Source organism: Acanthochromis polyacanthus, chromosome 4, assembly GCF_021347895.1.
Source record: "Acanthochromis polyacanthus isolate Apoly-LR-REF ecotype Palm Island chromosome 4, KAUST_Apoly_ChrSc, whole genome shotgun sequence".
NCBI lineage: Eukaryota > Metazoa > Chordata > Actinopteri > Pomacentridae > Acanthochromis > Acanthochromis polyacanthus.
In genome coordinates, this window is record NC_067116.1 from 42,614,936 (window position 1) to 42,637,064 (window position 22,129).

Below are 22,129 nucleotides of genomic sequence, written 5' to 3' on the forward strand. Positions count from 1 at the left end.
TCCATCAAAGTTCTATTAAACCTCTCTGTTGTACCGTTTCCTTGAGGATGATATGGGCTTGTGTGAGACTTTTTGATTCCAGAGAGGTTGCACAGCTCTTTCACCACCACGCTCTCAAAATTTCGCCCTTGATCAGCATGAAGTTTCACAGGATACGCAAAGCGGCAGAAGAAGCTGCTCCACAGCACCCTTTTTCCACTGTGCGGGCTTTCTGATCCTTGGTTGGGTAAGTCTGTGTAAAACGAGAGAAGTGATCTGTAAGTACCAGCACATTCTCGAACCCACCTTTGGACCTCTCCAGGGTTAGAAAGTCCATACAGATCAGTTCCATCGGCTCACTTGTATTAATACTGACGAGGGGCACTCTAAGACTAGCTGTGGGAGTCTTCCTGAGACAGCATCTCTCACACTGCTCACACCATGTTTTAACATCATTGAACATCTTGGGCCAGTAAAAGCGCTCTCTTATCAATGCAAATGTGCAATCGACCCCCAAATGGCCCAAATCATCATGGAGGGATGTCTTCGCAAACCTTCGTAGTTCCATGGGCAGGACCAGCTGTTCGATTGACCCCCTTTGTCCATCACCCACTTTGCGGTAGAGGATACCGTCCTTGACCACTAACCTTTTCCATTCTTTTAACAGAATATTCAGCTGTGCACCTCCTTCGACTCGATCACTCCTCTTAGGCTTGGTGTTCAGAGACCGATGGTACAGTACTGGTCCAACTACTGGGTCATCTCTTTGGCCGATCCTCACCTGCTGCTTTGTCATTGCTGGCAGTGAGTCTGTCCCCATACCATCATAAGATTCCGGCAGTGGATCAGAATTGCACGGCTGTGGTGCTTGAAGACCGTCTGTCTCAACCTGTGCTGAGTTTTCCTCTGCCTCCTGCAAGCATGAAGCCCTCCTCTCTCTGATCCTGGGCTTGACTCGTTGCGGGCATGTTTGCAAGGCTTGTGCCACCTCCTGCTGGGACAGTCTGGACAATGCATCAGCGTTGGCGTTGGATTTCCCTTGGCGGTATTGGATATCGAAGTCCAGCATTGACAGGTGGGACACCCAACGCTGACCAGTTGCGTCCAATTTTGCTGTTGTCATTACATATTTCAGTGGATTGTTATCCGTGATGACAGAGAATTTGTGTCCGTACAAGTGGTCATAAAACTTTTCCGTTGCCGCCCACTTGAGAGCCAAAAACTCTAACTTGTGGGCAGGGTAACGTGTTTCTGATGGGTGCAGACCTCTGCTGGCATATGCCACGACCCTCCTCCTCCCATCTTGAATCTGTGCAAGGACTGCACCAAGCCCTTCCCCGGACGCATCCGTTTGTAACAAGAATGGTAGGTTGAAGTCTGGGTAGGCCAGGATTGGGGCTGTGGTAAGTCTCTGCTTCAACCCTTGAAATGCTGCCTCACATTCCTCTGTCCACAGGAACTGTGGTGGTGAGTCAAAAGATGCCTTAGCCCCTCTTTTCTTTTTCTAGGGTCCCCCGAGGTGAGCCGATACAGAGGTGCCACAAGCTTTGTATAACCCTGCACAAACCGCCTATAGTAGCCTGTGAAGCCTAAGAACTGCTGAACCTCTTTTCGGTTAGTAGGGCGTTTCCAGCCTGTCACCGAATTGATCTTGTCCGGGTCGGTCTTAATACCCTCCGCTGACACCCGGTGCCCTAGGTACTGGACCTCCCTCTTCATCAAATGGCACTTTGAGGGTTTTAGCTTCAGCCCGTGTTCGCATAGCCTATTAAACACCACTTGAAGCCTTTCCAGGTGTTCCTCAAAGGTCGTTGAGAAGACAATGATGTCATCGAGGTAGATGAGCAGGTTGATGCAGTTAAGGTCACCAAAACAGCAGGTCATCAACCTCTGAAAGGTCGATGGGGCATTTTGCAACCCAAAAGGCATTCTGTTTGCTTCATATAGCCCCATGGGTGTGCTGAAAGCTGTTTTGTGTTTGTCCTGCTCAGCTACTTGTACCTGCCAGTATCCGGAGGTGAGGTCAAGGGTGGAGAAATACTTTGACTGCCCCAATGCTTCCAGTGCATCCTCTATCCTTGGTAATGGGAAGGCGTCTCTCGTGCTACACAGGTTCAACTTCCTGTAGTCCACACATATCCTCATAGACCCGTCCTTCTTAATTACCACCACCATCTGGGATGCATAAGGGCTCTTGCTTGGACGAATCACCCCAGCTTCCTCCATCTCGGTGAGAGCCTTTTTTACCCCCTCCCACTGGGCCGGTGGTATCTTGCGGTAGGGGAGTCGGAATGGTTTTGGATCCACCAGGGGTATTTCATGCTGGACAGTAGTTGTGTGTCCATAATCCAATGAATGCTTCGAGAAGACATCGCTGTTCCTTTCCACCAACTCTTCAAGCCTCGAATGCTGCTCCTCATCGTCAACAGCAACCTCGCTCAAATCGACACAGCATGCCTTGGGGCTTTTATCATTCCCCACCCCTTGTTCATGCATTTGACATACATCTTACCCTCCCATCTCGGGATTCTGGTCTCCTCCCTGGCCCATTTTTTCTTGCCTGAAGAACTTCTCGAACCAGAAAAACATCTGCCAGGTGAGTTTTGGACCTGATCACAACAGGTCGTTCAGAGAGGTTCATCACTAGCACTGGAACATTCTGCTTGGACACATTAGCCAGGACCCTGCCAACAATAAGGCCCCCTGGCAGCTTGAGGGAGGGCTTGGCTTCAACCAGGGCGGTATAAGAATGTCGCTTGGGTCCCTTCACCGCCTTGCACATCACCACAGTTTCCATGCCCATGGGCACTGTTACATCCTCTCCATAATACAAAACTGGGCTCACTCTGCCGTCTGGTTCACCGGGCCCTGTCTTATCCATCTCGAGTAGAGCAGAATGCCACTCAGGGTGCCTATCTTTGATGCATTGGAGAAACTGTTGACCATAGGTGTCTTGGAGGTGTTGTCTTGAGGCCCGTATGACATTTGTCCCCACCAGTAAAGGAACCGTGGACCTGTAGTCTGTCTCAGGAACAACAAATGCTGGTACACTGGTGTATTCCTTGCCCAAAACCTTCAGTCTGATGAGCAGCACACCATGGTGTGGAACATCCTGGCCACCTGCCCCCTCTACAGATGTATTGGATGGCTGGGGCTTCTGCTGGCACAATTCAGGGTGCTTGCGCCAAAACTCATATGTAATGCTGGTTATTTGTGACCCAGAGTCAATTAAAGCCCTACACACTTCACCATTTACCTCAACATCTCCCTCATTCCTGGGGCCCACCAAGGGGGTTCCTTTCTCCACTTTGGCTTGGGGACTTAAATGTGTGCCTATGGTTTCCCCCTCGACCACAGGCCTTATGCATTTAAAGAAGGTCCCGACTGTGTTGTATTCGTTTCCTGGGAGTCGGCTTGTGGATGTTGGAGGTTTGTGTTCCTGGTATCAGGCATCACAGCTCTGCATACTCTGGCTACATGTCCAGCCCTCCCACAACGATAGCACACCAATGAGCCTGGTTCACTCTGACTCCTTCCTACAACCTGCGGCCTGACTTGGGCAGGGGCTTGTAATGAAGTCAATTTCAATTCAAGCTGAGCGAGCCTTTTGACCTGCTTCTCATGGCTTAGCGCTAGCTTCTGTACCAATGTGGTCAATGCAGCCAGCTCAGTGGAAGGTTTCACTCCAGTAGCCATCTCTAGTGCTGCACCTTGCTCTTCTCTGGCAGCCACATGGACCTGGTTTAAGGGTTTCTTCAGTTTCTGTTGAGACTGGAACCTCTTTGCCTCCCTTGCTAGATTTCGCAGTTCCTCTTGAAGCTCACGAAAACTCAGGAGCCTTGGCTGCAGGGGGGCAATCCTGAAGTACACTGCCTCGTCGTTTAACCCCCTAAGGAACTGACGCGTGAGTTTGGCATCCCGGTCTGGGAACGGTTGACCTCCCCACTGAGACTCCTCCACCGAACGGAGGGTGGCTTCTAGTGCAATAGCGTAGGAACAAGCAGTTTCTTCGGGCTGCTGGCTCCTCCCATAAAAGTCAGCCAATGGGTCTGGGGATCTTTGCAAGTCTCCATATTCAGCCCTCAATTCGTCAAATGCTCTCTCAGGATGTTGTTCCCGCAAGGGGAGATTTAGCACCAACTTCCTCGCCTCACCACTCAGGTGACGTACGAGTGTGTGTGAGTTTGGAACGGTGGGGCACACCTGGCATTCTGTGCATTAGATATGGTTGATGGAGCAAGACTTGTAGTTGCAGGATGTGGCAGTGTTGTTGTGCAACCTTGAGAAAAGTGCGGGGGAGCTTGCGCCATGGCTATTGGCATCTGTAACGAACCTGGGACATTATATCCATTATTTGCTGGGGTGAGTACAGGGGGCGATGGGGTGGGTACAGTGGTCAGAGGGGGCTGTGTACTGTATGTGTGTGTGCGTCCAGCAGCTGCTAATGCTGTATGTCCAAAGCTGGGGGAGGCAGCTGTCAGTAGCATAGGGGCTGGTGCAGGTGACCCATATGGCTGTATAGCTTTAACCTGGTGGGTCGGTCCCTGTGCTGTCTTGGGTCTAACAGCCTGTTGGTGGCCCATGTTATGTTGAGATTGAGCCATCCTATCAACAACACACTGTGCTGGTCCCCCACCTAATGCCTGAACAACATAACCCTGGCTCATTTCCCCAGCAGGTTGATTTAAGGTTCGTCTCATGGTGGAGCTGGCTTCTGTGGAGGTTCGACTGGGGGTTTCGTCCTGAGGACTTATCATCTTCAAGTTTAATTGCTACCAATGCAGGTAATTTAGACTTTTGCGCTGAGGTAGTAGGCTGCGTGTGAGAGGGTGTATGTGTATGCGTGTAATAATAGTGGTGTGAGATAGTTGGATTAATGTAATGTAATGTAGGATATGAAAAAGATTACCAACAATTCCCATAACCCGACAAAAACTCAAAGGATATGCTTCTATATACAGTAATAATATTTTCACTTTCCACTCTTATCTCCTTCTCCTGTTCTCGTGTCGCATCCACAGATCCGGGTCACGGCACCAGTTGTAACCCTTTGCTGGAACGTCCCTGATGCCAGGTCCGACTAGCCCTCGGGCTCCCTATTAAGTCTTTGCGTTGTGTATTTTGTTTTTGTGAAGAGGAAGACGGAGAGAAGGACCAGGCGGAGAAGCAGAGGGTCTGGGTGGATTTGACTTTATCTTCACCTTTGAAACAGGACATGAAGTTGTCACAATGCAAAATATATAATACAACAGAAATTCACTTCTCTTATGAACCATAACATACTCCATGTGAATACAAAATATACAATACAACAGAGGTTAATATCTCTTCTGACCCATAAAGTCCTCCAGTACATGCCTAGATGAAAATGTAAGGGAGTTTGGGGAAACTAGATGTGTGTGTGTGTGTGTGTGTGTGTGTGTGTGTGTGTGTGTGTGTGTGTGTGTGTGTGTGTGTGTGTGTGTGTTAGCATTTGAACGTGATAGAACGTTCATGCAAACAACTACAGGCCATTTGCGCCTAAATATGTGTCTGTAGGTGTGAGAATGGGACAGTGGAACAATTCTGACTGAACATGCAAAGTGTGCGCTCAGTATGTGTTTGAATGGGAGGGAATACTTGGGTGGACAACTATGAAAACAGTGTATTTCCCCTGGCTTAATATGTTTCTGAACTGCCGCACGCACAGGCCTTAAACATCACAAAACCAACCGTGGCTTAAACAATCACTGAACCCTCATATTAAAATGGGTTTTAATCATCACATTTGTTGAATCCCCTGCTCCAAACCCCTGAGCAACAACCTTTTTCCACTCGGAGCTAGGAGTTATGCTGCTTACCTTTGAAACAGGACATGAAGTTGTGACCTAAAATGGCCGCAACCCACACAAGAGAACACAATCGCGGACAACACTAAACCAATAGGAAGGTGGCGCCCTCTGCAGGATTTCGCCCGCAACTACCCCAAAAAACGAACTGCCTGACTGTATTCATTCACTTCCTTACATATACATTATTACTGATATGACCAGTGCAGTGATGAATCAGCTTGTGAAATGTGCAGAAAGTTCAGAATAAGCTTGTAGCTCCATGTGAGCAGTGAATTATCAGAAATTCAATCTAAAGGTGCTTAAAACAGGAATATAACACTCCTACATGGATCTGTTTCTCATCACCTCAGTCTGAGAATGATTTAATCCTCACAAAACAGGATATTGTTCAACATTTTACGGTCACTCACATTAAAAGGTTGATAATATTGTTTTAAATTAGACATGTAAATTCATTTTTAAAAAATATTCAGACTTTTGCGTATTTCAAAATAGAGAGAGGAAACAGAGAAACAATCAAATTTTTAAAAAAGCATAAATTACAGTCTGGGACAATACGAAGGAGGGCTGATCACTCTCAGTGGAAGCCCTGGGACAACATACCAGTTTAATAATTTTCTGTGAGCAACCACAAATATAGGCACTGACTTTATTTTTTTAGCACCATACAAAAACAAAGTTACAATGTTCTTTCTGATAACAGTTTGAAGGAAAAGTAAAAACAAACCAGAATTTACTTTATAAACAAGATCAGATAATTTAAACGAATACGTTAAGCAGTTAAGAAAAAGAACAATCAGTGAAGAAAAAATAAACAAAAAAGTGACAAAGTGACCCAAACAGGAAAGGCCTAGTCAAAGCAGAGCTGAAAGAATTGCTTGATTAATTCAAAAGCTGAATGACAGGAAAACTATTGGTAATCAGTCAGTTGTCTCTGTCTTCTGAAATGAGAATAATAGTACTATTTTCCTATTTTTCTGTTGTTCTGATTGGAATATAAAACAAAAAAAAACTAAAATTTTTTTTTAGATTTTCTTGCTTTGCCATTATTTTCTGACATTTTATGCACCAACCAATCAATCAATATTGAAAGAAAATAAATGAGAAATGTGCTGATAATACAAATGATTGTGGATGTGCCATTACAGTATTGCTGTAATTGAATAAAGCAAACCTGCCTGAGGTTTTATGTTTGTTATTTTCTTGACACACCGAATCGGGTTTAATAAAACACAACTTTACAACAAATGCACTCAGTACAAAGTGAACAAGTAAAGACTGCAAACTTGTGATTAATTACATGAACAAAACAAAAAACAAAAAACGTATGACCCACATAATTTGGAGAGACAGACAGACAAACAAACTCTGGTGATTACATAACCTCCTGGCGGAGGTAATTAGACGAGCCCCCAGTAGAGGGCAGAACCACGCCCATTTTGATCATCCTACATATATCCCTTCCTACTTGATCTGCTGACCTGTAACTCCACAACTGAGCAGGGGACCTTAGACCGATCTTCAGTGCCAAGTTTGATTATCCTGACTTCAGCACTTGCAGAGATACCTGAACGGACATAGCCACACACATACTTACCCAGCCAGCCAGATACCGAAGCGAATGCAGTAACCCCGCTGACGTACGTCAGGCGTGGTTAATTAAGAGATGTGAACTTGCTTGGTTTGCATGGTTTATAGAGTCTGCAAAAACAGACTGAACCTCTTTCTCTTTGACACACACTACCTATCAAAAGTTTGGAGTCAATTAGAAATGTCCTTATTTTTGAAAGAAAAGCAGTTTTTTTCAGTGAAGATCACATTAAATGAATGATAAATCTAGTCTAGACATTGTTAATGTGGTAAATGACTATTCTCACTGGAAACAGCTGATTTTTAATGGAATATCTCCATAGAGGTACAAAGGAACATTTCCAGCAACCATCACTCCTGTGTTCTAATGCTACATTGTGTTAGCTAATGGTGTTGAAAGGCTCATTGATGATTAGAAAACCCTTGTCCAACTATGCTTTACTATGAATAAAAGTGTGCGTTTTCATGGAGAACATGAACTTCTCTGGCTGACCCCAAACTTTTGAACGGTAATGTATGAATACAGTCCCATATGGTGTATAACAGGAGATGCAGTACTTCATTTTACTGTAACTGTGCTGTTGACACACACATGCAATTCTCACATAGAAATATGAAATATTTGCATGCATAAATATACCCTCCATACATCCATTCTCTGTACACCGCTTTATCCTCACTAGGGTCGCAGGGGGTGCTGGAGCCTAGTGAGAAGGTGAGGCCTTTAACCCCAAGAACACCAAATCTACCACCAAGCATGGTGGTGGCAGTATCATGCTCTGTGGAACTTCAGTTGAACTCAACCAATTCTGTCCAGAGGAGTCAAAGATGAACCACAAATGTGCAAATTCAGGATTTTATGTTCACCTTAGGACAAAATGAACTTCAAGGAGAATCAAAGCTGCAAATAGCAATAAAAGAACATTCTGTTGGCTGGAAAACACTCACAGAGTCTCCAGTTCAGATCCATCGCAGTCATTCTGTGCATTTTTTCCTCCAGCTTTAGAGGAGTGAAGAGGAAGAGAAAAATAAATTAGACAATATGTTTTAATAACTTTTACATTTGTCGTAAGAGGCTCATGAAAGCATCCAGGATTTATGGAATGAATTCAAGAAAAGAAATTCAACAATTCTCCATAAGTTTAAAGCTTTCTGTTTTCTATACTTTGTGTGGATATTCTATGCTACATTACGTCAGGCTTTTAAGTGAAAAATGTACTAAAGACGACATTTATGTCCTTTTTTCTCTAAACGGATTTGAAATCAAGCAACCAAACATTAGATTTCCAACTAAGCATTGCATCAAATGTTCAGGGATTACAGCCGTTTGGATGTCGTCCTACTTTCACAGTCTCAAAATTAAAATTTGAAATTTAAGGAGTATTTTCATCAGGTTTTCATTTCCTGCCTAATTCTTTCTTTGTAATCCAAAGTGTTCACACTAAGTGATCAGGTTTTAACACAGATAAGAACAAGATTCGGTGGGTTTATTCTACGTGTTTCATTTAAACATTTGTTTTTCCATTAACACCAGTTGATTTCTGAGTTCTGTCTCCTGCTTCATGGTTTTTCTGTTTCTGTTAAGCTGCAGGACTTCAGATTGAAAAATGAACCAAACAGGGAATAAAAATGTGACAGGAAACTGACAAAGCAGCCCCTAAAAGTAACATCTATGAACTAATTTATCGTAGAAAAACAGCATATTGTCAAGCTTCTGATGAAATAACGAGATTAAACATGAAACCAAAAGATCCTTACCCTTTCGGCTGCTTCAGAAGTCAAAGCTGCAGTTCCAGTCTCCTGATTTAACGTCTCCTCCTCGACTTCTGAGTTTCTGTGGTGCTGAGCCGCTGCTATCAAACACTTTTGTATCAGGTGAAAGAACCATGCAGGTCTTATGATGAGAAACCATGAGAACTTGGCGCCATTTCACGGAAACGGCTGCCGAGAATGAAGTGAAATGAGGGAGCAGAGGCTCGTTTTATTCATCGCTTCATATCAGAATTTATGGGTGAAGCTACTACTCTTTTTACCGCTGAAGTTCCAGTGAAGTTCAAGAGAACTTGTTGAGAAACTGTCTAACATCTAAAGACAAAACCCTTGTTTCATGCACATAGATTAACTTCTATAAAATGAAAAACATCCAAAATACACCGAGGTGTTTATTTGACTGCATTTTCTGTCTTTTTGTCTGTAGGTTTTGTTCAGAAAACACATTTTCTCAGATTCTTGGGCACTAATCTCCACTTATGCACCAATTAAACATCAAAATGTCAGTTTTTATTCCCATCTGCAGGTTTTCACAGAAAGTTGTGCTCTTATATCATTCACAGTCAGATTTATAGAACATTTCACTAATAAAAACGCGTCATAAATTGAGATTTTCTGGTCGTTCATGGTATTTTCTAACAAATAGAGTGAGTAAGAGAAAAAAATAAAGAAGTTCAACTGTAATGTGTCAACAGATTGGAATTATTTTGTCCAATTTTCAGATTTCTGTTGTTGACATGAATGCAAATGAGGTCATATTTCCACTGATAAAACTTCATGTTGCATTTAAAAAAACAAACAAATTTCAGGAATTCTGTGACACATGAAAGGACTGCCTTAGCATAAAATGCCAAAGTGAAGTCTTTGTTGGAAATGACCTGCAATGTGATTCAAAAATGGAAAGTTTCAAAGCTGGACAAAAACTCTTTCATCAGTTTCCTGTCAGAACGATGTTTCATCAGACTGTCATTCAGTCACAAGAAGATAAGATAAGATAAGATAAGATAAGATAAAACTTTATTGATCCCTCAACAGGGAAATTTACATGTGACAGCAGCTAAACACAAATGAGGAAGGATCAAGACATGAAATACAAAAGGGCTAAAATTGGACTAAAATTAAACTTACACAATACACAAACAATGCACAAAAAATGCACATTTTCTCATGTACAGATGGAGCATGATGAATATACATATAGCTGTGTACAGGTATGACATGATAAAAACACATGAATTTACTATTATGTATGATAGAAAAATATACTCAACTGGAGGACCCACATGGTGTTTAAAACATTTATACAGAATAGTGGTGCTATGGAGAGAAAAGACCAGTGTTAACATGATGCTGTTGCAAAAACACTCAATACTAATGGAATGATTTACATAATATTATGAATTACATAATATTAGAATGATTTACATAACATTTATAAGATGAGATAATCATTTTATTACTCCCCATGTCAGTGGACATTTCCCATGTTGCGGCATACAGTAAGAGCAACAATAAACAACAATATAGTTATGGTCATGATCTTCTTCTTCTTCTTTTCCTTTCGGCTTTTCCCTTCAGGGGTCGCCACAGCAAATCAATTGCCTCCATCTAACCCTGTCTGCTGCATCTTCTTCTCTCACACCAACTACCTTCAGGTCCTCTTTAACCACATCCATAAACCTCCTCTTTGGTCTTCCTCTAGGCCTCCTGCCTGGCAGTGGGAAACTCAGCATCCTTCTACCAATATGGTCATGATAATATTTACAATATGTACAAGAGTGAAGGATGGGAAAAAGTGGCTTGTGGAATAGTGTAAGGTGCAAGAAAATTCAAATAGTGCAAGAACTGTGCAGATGATGTGATAAAGGATGAATGTGATGAAGTCCAGTTTCTGTTAACATCAGCCAGTGATGCTGATGTTATAAAGGTTTATAGCAGATGGAATAAATGACTTGCAAGAAGGTCAAACAGGGAGGAAACTTCCATGAAGCCACTGACTCAGATTCATTTTCTGGAGTCTTACTGCAACATTACGGTCATGAGGTGTTTGCTTGTTGGGGTTGGCTTTTACTTCTGACCTCCTCTGGGTCACGTCTGTGTTTGAGCTGCTCTCTGAAGTCATTACAGTGACCTCATTATTCCTGCCTCTGCATTAAAAGCATGGATGGAAAATCAAGCTTTTACCTTCCAAACATGTCTTTTGATCAGTTTTGTTGACATAATGCTACTTTCTGCAAATGTTTTGATTTGAAGCTAAATTCAAACGGGCTTTTCAGGGTTTCTTCTACCGAGTGTTAGACGACCTGTAAGCCGAACAAATATGACACAAAAGGATATTTCAAGATGAGCACTGTGTCTTTCTACTGATAAATTCCACTGAAGCAATGAATTTTGATCATTTCCAGGGCTTTTTGCTGCAAATTGTGTGCATTCCACCATTCAGTTTGGTAAACTAGTGGATAAGGATCAAAGTTAATTTGACAAACCTGCTCAGCTTCACAGAGATTTTTGTGTTTACTTTTGAAACTGTGCTGTTGTTGCTTACAATGACTTAAGATTTAAACGTCACATATTATAATATGAAACATTAACTGGAGCAGGAAACATTATTATTAAAAGGCGTGTTCATAATGACTAGTTACGTAGCACATAATTCACTTTAAAATATGCAGAAAAGCCAATTGGGATGTAGTCATTATTATGAGGAATCAAATTAAAGAGTGTTCATGCTGCCAATCATTATGTAATTAAAAATATCTTTGAATGAATCACTCAGTGTAGTTTGCTGTCTGTCAAAACTCACAAAGACTGGTGCAAACTGCTAAGTTTTTCTTTATCTTTTTGAGCAGAAACCTTGTTTTTTACAGTGAACTCTCAACTACATTCATCGTTGTCACATTAAGATACAAGATAAACAGAAAAGCTGAGCTCGTCGGGTTTTAATCACAACTAAATTGGACTCAGATTGAAAATGACTTGTTCTCGTTCCCAATTCATCACAACGACAAAGAGCTGACATCGTTGGAAACGCTAATTAACGCGGTTCAAAAAGTATATATGAGTTTCAACTCGCTGGAAGAAACACTTCAAGAGCAAATCAGCTGAAAAGAGACTCATGAAATCGAAAACTAATCCATCTGCACATTAAAGCAAGCTTCAGAGCTACTGATAGAGAGAGTACAGTTGAGAAAGCAAAGCCTTCATGTGATATTTTATAGCCTGCAACCCGTTAAAAAACACTAAAATAAAATAAAAAATACTGCAAAATAACCAATACAAAACCCCATGAGTGCATTATATTCATCAAAATTCAGGTTTAAACCAACTTTTATCGGCTAGATAAATGGTTTAAAGGTCATTTCATTATAATCAGGAATATTTTTCAGTTAAAAATCCATGTACTTACACAGTATATTATCAGCTGCATTTGGTTTCACTTGATGCTGTCTGCTGCCTCCTTGTGGCAGAAAGAAAGAAATGCAACAGACACAAACAGACACACTAAAGCACTATTTCTTGTTCTGATTTTGCCTTGAATTCATGGTTAAAATTCGTCTACTGATGACATTTGCACCAAATTTGGACCAAATACATCTGCAGCATTTTACAGTTTTCATTTAAACATCATACCTTTGGTTAAATTTAGCTCTGAACCAAATTGGGGTGGACAGATTTGTGCAAATGCAACATTGAATCACTTTTTCAAGTGAATTTGGTAGAAATAATCATAGATATACATAGAAAGGCTAAAGTTTTTTTAATTTTTTTTTTAAATTTAACACAAAGAGGTTATACAGGGTGTTAACTTAGAATGATCATAGAAAATAACACAAAACAGTGACAACAACTTATTTAATATTACAGTGTAAACACAAGGAGTCATATAAAGAGAGCATTACAACCATAAGTGAACAGAAGAGGATGAAATTAAGTAATAATGAATAACATAAACAAGTTTATATTAAATCAGGGAATTTTAAGTATTTAATAAACAAGTCTGAATTTTTTATGGCTTTGTAGTTTGATGATGATGTTATTGTATTAAAGTATTGTTTGAGCTCATTTTCAAAGTATTTTCCATTAGGTTTTTTCTTTGCCCATTTCGTTTTGTGAATATGAAGTTTGCCCAGCATGATGATAGTCTGCAACAAAAGGGAAAACTGTAAGGTATGGAGGGATTTTCAAACTGAAAGAGGATGTGGCTGTCCCGGAGGCTGATCCTGTGTCCGGTTTTGTTATGTATTATGTTTTGTATATGATTCCAGAGGTTTTTACTGTATGAGCATTGATAAAAGAGGTGAATGATGGTTTCTGGTTCTGTTTGGCAAAAGTCGCAGTTGTAGTCTGTATTTAATTTAAACCTCTCCAGGGTTTGTTTTTTTTTTGCCGGATATACATTGTGACAGATTTTGTATGATATTTCTTTGACCTTATTGTGAATGAGCAGCTTCTCGCCAACCAGCCACGCTCCTCTCCAGTTTATCTCCCCATACAATAAACTCCAGTAAGCTATCTTAAGTGGCCAATTTTACCTAAAGTTAAGGAAGTTCAGTTTAAAATAATAAATAATATCTATCCTGCTGCTGAAACTAAGAAAAAGGTTTAATTTCGAAGTTAATCCTTGTGTGTTCTGTATGATGGAACATGAAACAATTGAACACTTGTTCTTTTCTTGTTCGATCACACAACTTTTCTGGAAAGATGTTTATAGCTGGCTGAATATTGATATAAACAGTTCTTTGTTTAATAAGCTTCAGGTGATGGTTTATATAGATGGTCTGCCAAAGAACATTTCTAAAATGGTGAACATTATTTTCATTATGGGGAAGTATCATATACATCTAAGTAAATGGGAAAAACTGCAAACCCTCTATGATCTGCTTTAAAAATGAAATTAAAAATGATGGATTATCCTTAAAGATACTGTCAGAAGTGAATCAGTCTTTATGTGATTTATATGAAACCTTGTTAAAGTCTCTTGTTTTCTAAGTTATAATAATGTGTAATGTAACCACGCTTAATCCTTTTAATTAAGTCATTAACCCCTATTATTGTATTTATTTTATATCAATATTATTATTATTATTATTTTCTTTTAATATTATGTTTACTTTTACTGTTACTGTTTACTGTTTTTTTTAAAAGTTAGAATGCATTTTGTACTTGTAAAGGAATGTCTTATCTTCCTGTCATTATATTCAGAAAGCTTGCTATGTTCAGATGCAAGTCAAGATGTTGTAAATGGAAATGTGAGTTTCTTTTCTTGTTATTTTTCGTTATGTTAATTAAATTGTGGAATAAAGACGTTAAAAAAACCGACTGGCTTCCTGGTCGAACAGTGGTCACGTGATTGGAATTTACCTTCTTCTTCGTCTTTTCTCGAGTCAATCCCCGGTTGCTGCAGCTCGTTGTTAAGTGAAATACCGCCACCCAGAGGTCAAACGCTGCTATACACAGGCCTGTATTAGCAGAATATAGGCAAATTAATATAAATGAAATTGTTAAAAAAAAATGTGTAATATTTAGATTAATATTAACACATTATGCAACATGTTCCACATTCCACTTCACATAACTTATCTATAAAGAAACATACCAGGCGCTGCAGAACCTCCTTAAAAATCTTCACGTTTTTAAAATTTCGTCCGTTTTAGAGTAATTCATCGATAATTGGCAGTTCATCCAATTGTGCTAAAGCATATATAAACTGTTAATAGTTAAATCGGCATATTTATTTTCTAAAAATTGCACAATATTGGAATAAAACACGGAGTTCAAGTTGACGCTCACAGTGTACCTTACAGTTTGCTAGTACATTGGCAGGGACTAGTAGGGTGCTTCAGAACTCCCTTGAAAATGTTCACGTTTTTAGGATTTTTTCATTGTTAAAAAACTTTACTAGCAATTGTCAGTATATTTAATGGTGTATAGCAAAACATAAGTTGGTAATAGCCTATTCGGCTAGTTTAAAATTGAAAAATAGAATGATATTTGATATTTACTAGTATTACCAGTAGTATTACCCGTTACTGTACTTGTAACTGCACAGGCGGCTGTGGTCCGAGATACCAGCCGAGACTGTCATTCATAGTACAGCCGGACCCTGAGTAAGTTTGCGGGTGAAAACTCTGTTATTTATTCGGTGTTTCAAGCAGCATCGCAGACATGTCCAACGGCCAACAGATGGAGATTCCAGAGCTTTCAGAGACTGAGGAACGGCTACTGAAAAAGAGAGGATTTCTAAATGAAAAGATCGACCAGGAGCTTCTGTTTGCCAAGAAAAACAACAGAGCGAACAGAAAATGTGAGATATTCGACAGAAAAGTGTGTTTCTTATATAAAACAGACAGTTAGGCAAGTCAAAAAAGCATAAAATAACGGCGCTAGCTAGCGAACAGACTAGCTAGCTAGTTAGCAAGGTAATTAGCATGTTGACTAACTAGCGGAATCTGTGATGGAAACACGTTAAGTGGAAATACTAAGCTAAATATGCAAAAAAAATGTAAAGAAAAGAACAATAACAGTTACTGATATATCAGTGGGAAAATACTAATAAATGCTGACAAAGTTCAAAGTAACAGATTAAGGCTAAACTGGTTAGCTAAAAGTAGCTAATGTGTGTGGGAACAAAAGCTAAATTCAGGGGATACATGTTGGAAATGGGCAAAGTTTATGGATAAATGATTGAACTAGCTAGCTAAAAAAAATGGGAATAAATGTTTTAAAAGAAATAAATGGTAAAGTGATTAACTAAAGACAGTGTGTAAATGTTTAAAATGCTCATTTTAATGGGCATGTGTTTGAACTAATTTGCTAAAAGTAGTGGATGAATGTTGAAGCAAATAGTAACGATAAGTACTTTAAATAATTGGCTATACGTAGTGGATAGATGCTTTCAAATGTTAAAACTAGTTAATACATTTTGAAAAACCTCAAAAGCTTCAAAATAACGCTTGAAAACGATGAAAATAATGAATGAATGGTTGAACTAGGCAGCTAAAAGTAGTGCATAATTCCATAAATAGCCAAAACTAGTGAATACAGTTTGAAAAAGATTTTAAAAATGTTAATAACAATGAATAAATAAGTGAACCAGTCAGCGAAAAGTAGTGGATAAAAATAGACGTTAATAACTATAAAAAATAAATAAATAACTGAAGTAGCTAACTTAAAGTAGTAGGTAAATGACACAATAAGATACAAAAATGAACCTAATAGATCTAAAAATGTCAGAAAAAAATCCACAAATGTCTCTAAAAGATGCAGAAATGTAGCTAGAAGATGCAAAGGGGTCACTAAAAGATGCAAAAGTGACACAAAAAGATGCGAAAATGATCAAAAAGATGCAAAAATTACCCAGAAAGATGCAAAAGTTACACAAAAAGATGCGAAAACGATCAAAAAGATGCAAAAATGACTCAGAAAGATGTAAAAGTCACACAAAAAGATGCGAAAACGATCAAAAAGATGCAAAAATGACCCAAAAATATGGAAAAATGACACTAAAAGATCCAAAAATGATCCAAAAAGAGACAAAAATTACACTAAAATATGTAAAAATGACAAAAAAATGCAAAAATGTCAGAAAAAGATGCAAAATTGACCTAAAAGATGCAAAAAGTCACTAAAAGATGTATAAAAATGTATAAATAGTTGGACTAGTTACCGAAAATCGTGGATAAAACTTGAAAACTATTAGTTAGCTGTAATTATTGGGCAAAATTTTAAAAATTGAAAAATAATTGTTGAAAAATATGAAAATAATGAATAAAATGTTGAACTAGTTGCCTAAAATTACTAAATAAAAGGTTAAAAAAGTTAATAGTAATGGGCAAATGGTTGGACTAGTTTGTTGACAATAGAGGATACATTTTGTACAGCCAACGGTAATGACAAATCCTTAAAATATTTCCCTAAAAAATAGCTAAATGTTGACATGGCTGATGGTTCTGATAAACACCAAGTAGCGAATGCATTGGAAAATGTAGAAAGCTATGAAAAGAACGAAATAATTGAACTTGTTCGGTAAAAGTTATGTCTAAACCTTGAAAAATGTAAAAAATAACTTGAAAAAGATTTTAAAAATAATGAATAATTATTCCTAGTAGATGTAGCTCACTGATTTCGATCAAGTCAATCTAATATTTTATTTATTAAGTGTGTTCCACCTGCTAATATACAGTTTTCTCCAGTGGCTCTGGAGGCGCTGATGAGGAAGAGGCGTCACGAGAAACAACTCGAGTTCACGGAGATTGCTTTGACGGCCATGACAGCCGCACAGAAAAACATGTAAGTAGAAGATAACAGCGCACCACGTCATGTGAATTAATGTCACGTGTGAATATGAGAGAAACGGAGCAGAATGAGATAAGATTCGTGTCACGTTATGCTGTTGAATTTGAATACACACCGGTGATGTAGTTTTAAGAGGATTTTAAGTGCGTTTTCTGCTGGCTGTTGCAGAGAATTTGTCCACAAATTGATCGACCTGATGACGGAGCATCATGTGACTGAAGACGTACCAGACAGCATCTACTCCTTTGCAGGCATGGAAGTGGAATTTGATGAGGTCTGTGACAGTATGATCTTGTTTTCTGGGTGTTTCAAGGATTTTTAAAATTTATTTGCACTGTGCAATTGCACCGTACAAATGTGATATTTGTTTAACAAGTAGAATTATTTGAAAAATGTACTAATATTTTACAGATTTTTCCATTTTTTTCAGTTACACGTCACATTCAGTAAGTCACAGAAAAAAGTATTAGTTTACATAATAAATTTAAAACATTTTCACATCAAAATCTCTATAGTAATTACTAAAAGATGCAAAAATATCACCAAAAAATTAAAAAGTGTCAATAAAAGATGCAAATATGACACAAAAGATGCAAAAATGTCACTAGAAGATGCAAATATGATACAAAAAGATACAAAAATGGCACTAAAAGATGCAGAAAACTCACTACAAGATGGAAAAATGACACTAATAGATGCAAAAAATATCACAAAAAGATGCAAAATGTCACTAGAAGATGCAAATATGACACAAAAAGAAGCAAATATGCCACTAAAAGATGCAGAAAACTCACTACAAGATGGAAAAATGACACTAATAGATGAAAAAATGTCACTGAAAGATGCAAAAAAATCACTATAAGATGCAAAAATGGCAAAAGATGCAAAAATATCTCAAAAAGATACAAAATGACCTAAAAATTGCAAAAAAATCACTAAAAGAAGCAACAACTTCACTAAAAGATGCAAAAAACTCACTACAAGATGGAAAAATGACACAAAGGATGTAAAAATATCACACACACACACATATATATATATATATATACACATATAGTAGGACATACTATATATAATGTAGGTGCATCATATTTGTGTGAATAAATTAGACATGTAAGGGGCTGAAAAAGGGAAAAATGGCAAATATTCTGTACATGTAATTTAAAGATGGTCCCTGCTTTTTTAAATTACAGATAATATCTTGTGAAATCACAGAAAAACGAATATTGAAAAACATGCCCTAACTGTAAATAATGGTAATTTAATTGCTTTGTTATCATTATTTATTATTTTACAAATATTTGCTGTTATTTGAAAAGAAAATTAGGTGTGTTGAGGACTGAAAAATTGTAAATAATTTAAACTGTTGCACATACAACTAGTAAAATCACAGACTTATGTACAAGTAGTAGATATTAATTGATATGATAGTTTGCTGTTTTACTGTGTTTGACCATAAAATTACACAATTTATTTAGCATATTCAAATTGCCAAAATATTTACTGTTTTGTTTTGTTTTTTACACAGATGTTTGCTTGTACCTGTACCAATGAGATAATTAGTGATGTTAACTGTTACAGAAGAAACTAAGGTGTATCACTCGTACTGACAAGGCTTCCAGCTAGCCTCTATTCGACAACAACCTAAAGAATTCCTGAAATTCAGTTATGACTTTTGTTGTTTTCATTCCTACGACTATGACAACTTTCTGGAGATGTTCCTGTTTGTGTTTCCTTCAGGATGAGCTGATGGCAGAACTGGAGAAGCTGCAGGAGAATCCGGACGAGATGGATGAAAAAGAGGACCGAGTGTCTTCACTCCAGCTGTCCGCCGAATCACTTTTACCTGCTGGTAGGAAACATCTGCAGAGCTGCTACAAGCATTCTAGCATGTTTAGAAACTTCATGTTTGCTGATTTAACCCTCTGAAGCCAAAAGGTTTCTGGCTGTTTTTTTGTTGTTGTTCTTGTGACATTTTTCTTCACTGTGGCACCATATCTCAATGCAACAAAGAGACAAAAATAGCACTAAAAGATGCAAAATGACCCATGAAAGATGTAAAATGTCACAAAAAGATGCAAAAATGACAGGAAAAGATGCAAAAAATGTCACTAAAACATGCAAAACATTTCACTAAAAGATGCAGAATGGCTCATAAAAGATTTAAAATGTCACTTAAAGATGCAAAAATGTTACTAAAATATACAAAGGTTGACCCAAAAGATGCGTAAAATATCACTTAAAGATGCAATAATGACACAAAAAGATGCAAAAATATCACTAAAAGATGCAAAAATGTCACTACAAGATGCAAAGATGGCCTAAAAAGATGCAAATATATCACTAAAAGATGCAAAAATGTCACTAAAAGATGCAAAAAATGACACAAAAGGTGCAAAAATGTCACTAAAAGATGCAAAAATGACACAAAAGGTGCAAAAATGTCATTAAAAGAAGGTGATGGTTGCATCTTCTAGAAGTTCCTAGGTTTTTGTTTTTTTCTCCCCTAAAGTCAAAACGGACGAAGAGGAGATCGAAGAACAGCTGGAATATCTTCGCCGTTGGGTGAAGAAACCTTCAGAAACACAACAAAAGCACACCGACATTTAGAAGACGAGATGGAAAAGTGCCGTTTGGCAGCACTTAAGCATTACCGTTTGTGAGTTTTTTTGTGAATAAAAAAATATACTTAACATAATGAAGTTACGCCTTTTTTGTGCTGTTATATTCACTATTAGTGAGTTTTGATGTTTTACGTGGAGTAATCTCAAACAGCATGAAAGTAAAATGTTAAATGTTTTTCTTGTGAAACTGAATTCCGTCTCAGAATTTTCCGTCAGGTTCCTCGTCGCCTCATTTAGCACATTTTAAAGAGCTGCGACACCAGATTCTTGACGCAGAGGAAACATTTAGGCGTGAAAACTATCCCTCCTGAGCGCTTCCTACATGCTTGGATCTCAGCTCTTCTTACCCGAACGCCAAACTGTGTGTTAGCAAAAAAAAAATAGAAATAAACTACGTCCAGACCGTGCTGCTGTAACCGATCCCGTCAGCTCTGGGAACATGTATGGATTCATGTTCTCCTCCAGTTGAAGGATGTTCTCATGAGGTTCGACTGAAAACTTTACATGGGGTGGGGTGAGGAGGGGGGGGGGAGTTCTGGTTACTCTTTGAGGCTAATGCAAACCAACATTACACATGGCATCCAATCTGACCCCAACAAATGTCTGGTGCTTAGTGCCAGACAAAGGATCATGGGATAATTGGTGGGTCTCCATTGGTTCTCGGACGGTTATGGGAATTATCAAATCACATCGTTCTGCTGACATAGCAAGTGTTAACCCCTTCACAGACCTGACCCACTTCACAAAGGGCCACAGCTTTCCCTTTCTTTACACCAGCCGCCGCACAATATCCAGTCTGTGTCATGGTCCATAATGAGCACATTGTGTCCGAGGCGTTGACATAGATGTGAGCTGAGCAGATGGACAGGCTGCCATCCATCTCTGTCTGAGCATCTGACAGCTCAGAGTGAGACATTCAGTAAGACTGAGTGTTTTTACATCATGATAATCAAGATTTAACAGTATACAGTGGCCCTTTTTTTTGCATTTATCACAATTACAGAAAGCGGCTCTTAGAAAAGAACGTCATCCTAATGCAGTGTTTAGTCATGTGTAGCTGTGTTTGGAGGTAATTTGACAGGTTTTATTACAGCAAACTTAACAGGTGAGAGTTTCTACTTGCAGTCTGACAGCTGATTCCCTGTATCTTTCATTGTGTTTTAGTTCAGTCATTCTGTTGCATTTAAACAGGGGAAGACATATAAGTTAGATGCAGTTTGGTAACCATCACATTTACAATAACTATCTCTTAAAAAAAGTCAGAAATATCACAGTTTTTAAGAAGATAAGCAACAAACGGGTCCAAATTTGTGGAAATTCTGTAGTAACACAGACTGGACACCACATATATTCTGAATGAGCTGACTTGAAAACAATGAAAACTAGAAAAGCACTCGGAGAGCGCATACCTCCGCCATCCCGTTTGTCTTTCTGTCCATCTGTGTGTCCGTGTGTGTGTGTCTGTCTGTCTGTCTGTTAACAGCATAACTCAAAAAGTCATGGACGGATTTTCACCAAATTTTTACAGGATGTCCGGAAGAGCACGAAATGGACACCTGGCGGCCGGCGGCGGCCTTGCGGCCGCCTGGCCACCTGGCAGCCATTTCTCAATTGTCCTTCGACCTTCAAAAAATTCCTGGATCCAGATGGTGATTCGGATCACCTCCAAAATCTAATCGATTCTTACTCGTGCTCTTCCGGACATCCTGTAAAAATTTGGTGAAAATCCGTCCATGACTTTTTGAGTTATGCTGTTAACAGACAAACAGACAGACACACACACACACACACACACAGACGGACAGACAGACAGACAAACTCCGGTGATTACATAACCTCCTGGCAGAGGTAACTAGATGAGCCCTCAGTAGAGGGCAGAACCATGCCCTCTGCTGGCGAAAACCCTGTCCTCCCTATACAACTGATGCAATATGTATCAATTTTGATCATCGTACGTATCTCCCTTCCTACTTGATCTGTTGACCTGTAACTCCACAACTGAGCAGGGGATCTTAGACTGATCTTCAGTGCCAAGTTTGA